Genomic DNA, 4277 nt, shown 5'->3' with positions numbered 1-4277 from the left:
CTTAATTAGTTTTTAAGATATGATTTATTAAAGTTTTATTCCCCAATTCTATAATCAAAAAAGCAGAATTGGATTTAAATAATCATAACATCGGTGTTTATGGAAAACAAGAAATTATTTATGGCACATTAATTCTTTATTAAATTTGCTTTAAATTGCTTTTTATTGCATAGTAATATCTCAATTAGTTCTTGAGATACGATTTCTTAAAGTTTATTCATATCAAAACAGTCAAATATGCAGAATTGGATTTAAAAAATCACAACATCGGTGTTTATGGAAAACAAGAAATTATTTATGGCACCTTAATTCTTTATTAAATTTGCTTTAAAATGTTCTTTACTTCATGGAGATATCTCCATTCGTTCTTGAGATACGCTCTTCTAAAGTTCTATATTTCAAATCTATAACAATTAACCATGTCAAGTTGAGTTCAAAATATCACAAAATCGATGTTTATGAGATATTATTTATGGCACATTAATTCTTAACTAAATTTCCTTTAAAATGTTCTTTATTTCATCATCGTATCTTAATTAGTTTTTAAGATATGATTTATTAAAGTTTTATTCCCCAATTCTATAATCAAAAAAGCAGAATTGGATTTAAATAATCATAACATCGGTGTTTATGGAAAACAAGAAATTATTTATGGCACATTAATTCTTTATTAAATTTGCTTTAAATTGCTTTTTATTGCATAGTAATATCTCAATTAGTTCTTGAGATACGATTTCTTAAAGTTTATTCATATCAAAACAGTCAAACATGCAGAATTGGATTTAAATAATTACATCATCGGTGTTTATGGAAAACAAGAAATTATTTATGGCACATTAATTCTTTATTAAATTTGCTTTAAAATGTTCTTTACTTCATGAAGACATCTCCATTCGTTCTTGAGATACGCTCTTCTAAATTTCTATATTTCAAATCTATAACAATTAACCATGTCAAGTTGAGTTCAAAATATCACAAAATCGGTGTTTATGAGAAATGAGATATTATTTATGGCACATTAATTCTTAACTAAATTTGCTTTAAAATGTTCTTTATTTCATCATCATATCTTAATTCGTTCTTAAGATATCATTTATTAAAGTTTTATTCTTCAATTCTATAATCAAAAAAGCAGAATTGGATTTAAATAATCACAACATCGGTGTTTATGGAAAACAAAAGATTAATTGTTTATTAAATTTGCTTTAAAATGTTGTATATTTCATGGAGATATCTCTATTCGTTCTTGAGATACGCTCTTCTAAATTTCTATATTTCAAATCTTTAACAATTAACCATGTCAAGTTGAATTTAAAATATCACAACATCGGTGTTTATGGGAAATGAGATATTATTTATGGCACATTAATTCTTAACTAAATTTGCTTTAAAATGTTCTTTATTTCATCATCGTATCTTAATTCGTTCTTAAGATATTATTTATTAAAGTTTTATTCCTCAATTCTATAATCAAAAAAGCAGAATTAGATTTAAAAAATCACAACATCGGTGTTTATGGAAAACAAGAAATTATTTATGGCACATTAATTCTTTATTAAATTTGCTTTAAATTGCTTTTTATTGCATAGTAATATCTCAATTAGTTCTTGAGATACGATTTCTTAAACTTTATTCATATCATCAAAACAGTCAAATATGCAGAATTGGATTTAAAAAATCACAACATCGGTGTTTATGGAAAACAAGAAATTATTTATGGCACATTAATTCTTTATTAAATTTGCTTTAAAATGTTCTTTACTTCATGGAGATATCTCCATTCGTTCTTGAGATACGCTCTTCTAAAGTTCTATATTTTAAATCTATAACAATTAACCATGTCAAGTTGAGTTCAAAATATCACAACATCGGTGTTTATGGGAAATGAGATATTATTTATGGCACATTAATTCTTAACTAAATTTGCTTTAAAATGTTCTTTATTTCATCATCGTATCTTAATTCGTTCTTAAGATATTATTTATTAATGTTTTATTAATCAATTCTATAATCAAATTTGATTTAAATAATCACAACATCGGTGTTTATGGAAAATAAGAAATTATTTATGGCACATTAATTCTTTATTAAATTTGCTTTAAATTGCTTTTTATTGCATAGTAATATCTCAATTAGTTCTTGAGATACGATTTCTTAAAGTTTATTCATATCAAAACAGTCAAATATGTAGAATTGGATTTAAAAAATCACAACATCAGTGTTTATGGAAAACAAGAAATTATTTATGGCACATTAATTCTTTATTAAATTTGCTTTAAATTGCTTTTTATTGCATAGTAATATCTCAATTAGTTCTTGAGATACGATTTCTTAAAGTTTATTCATATCAAAACAGTCAAATATGCAGAATTGGATTTAAATAATTACATCATCGGTGTTTATGGAAAACAAGAAATTATTTATAGTACATTAATTCTTTATTAAATTTGCTTTAAAATGTTCTTTACTTCATGGAGATATCTCCATTCGTTCTTGAGATACGCTCTTCTAAAGTTCTATATTTCAAATCTATAACAATTAACCATGTCAAGTTGAGTTCAAAATATCACAAAATCGGTGTTTATTGGAAATGAGATATTATTTATGGCACATTAATTCTTAACTAAATTTGCTTTAAAATGTTCTTTATTTTATCATCGTATCTTAATTCGTTCTTAAGATATCATTTATTAAAGTTTTATTCTTCAATTCTATAATCAAAAAAGCAGAATTGGATTTAAATAATCACAACATCGGTGTTTATGGAAAACAAAAGATTAATTGTTTATTAAATTTGCTTTAAAATGTTGTATATTTCATGGAGATATCTCTATTCGTTCTTGAGACACGCTCTTCTAAATTTCTATATTTCAAATCTTTAACAATTAACCATGTCAAGTTGAATTTAAAATATCACAACATCGGTGTTTATGGGAAATGAGATATTATTTATGGCACATTAATTCTTAACTAAATTTGCTTTAAAATGTTCTTTATTTCATCATCGTATCTTAATTCGTTCTTAAGATATTATTTATTAAAGTTTTATTCTTCAATTCTATAATCAAAAAAGCAGAATTGGATTTAAAAAATCACAACATCGGTGTTTATGGAAAACAAGGAATTATTTATGGCACATTAATTCTTTATTAAATTTGCTTTAAATTGCTTTTTATTGCATAGTAATATCTCAATTAGTTCTTGAGATACGATTTCTTAAAGTTTATTCATATCAAAACAGTCAAAAAAGCAGAATTGGATTTAAAAAATCACAACATCGGTGTTTATGGAAAACAAGAAATTATTTACGGCACATTAATTCTTTATTAAATTTGCTTTAAAATGTTCTTTACTTCATGGAGTTATCTCCATTCGTTCTTGAGATACGCTCTTCTAAAGATCTATATTTCAAATCTATAACAATCAATCATGTCAAGTTGAGTTTAAAATATCACAACATCGGTGTTTATGGGAAATGAGATATTATTTATGGCACATTAATTCTTAACTAAATTTGCTTTAAAATGTTCTTTATTTCATCATCGTATCTTAATTCGTTCTTAAGATATTATTTATTAAAGTTTTATTAATCAATTTTATAATCAAAAAAGCAGAATTAGATTTAAATTATCACAACATCGGTGTTTATCGAAAATAAGAAATTATTTATGGTACATTAATTCTATATTAAATTTGCTTTAAAATGTTCTTTACTTCATGGAGATATCTTCATTCGTTCTTGAGATACGCTCTTCTAAAGTTCTATATTTTAAATCTATAACAATTAACCATGTCAAATTGAGTTCAAAATATCACAAAATCGGTGTTTATGGGAAATGAGATATTATTTATGGCACATTAATTCTTAACTAAATTTGCTTTAAAATATTCTTTATTTTATCATCGTATCGTAATTCGTTCTTAAGATATCATTTATTAAAGTACTCTTCAAGTACTCTTCAGTATTCTTCAATTCTATAATAAAAAAAGCAGAATTGGATTTAAAAAATCACAACATCGGTGTTTATGGAAAACAAAAAATTAATTGTTTATTAAATTTGCTTTAAAATGTTATATATTTCATGGAGATATCTCCATTCGTTCTTGAGATATGCTCTTCTAAAGTTCTATATTTCAAATCTACAACAGTTAACCATGTCAAGTTGAGTTTAAAATATCACAACATCGGTGTTTATGGAAAACAAGAAATTATTTATGGCATATTAATTCTTAACTAAATTTGCTTTAAAATGTTCTTTATTTCATCATCGTATCTT

The sequence above is a fragment of the Onthophagus taurus genome, chromosome 10 (assembly GCF_036711975.1).
Source record: "Onthophagus taurus isolate NC chromosome 10, IU_Otau_3.0, whole genome shotgun sequence".
Lineage (NCBI taxonomy): Eukaryota > Metazoa > Arthropoda > Insecta > Coleoptera > Scarabaeidae > Onthophagus > Onthophagus taurus.
The sequence above is the reverse complement of the archived record's forward strand: the minus strand, read 5'-3'. Positions refer to the sequence as shown.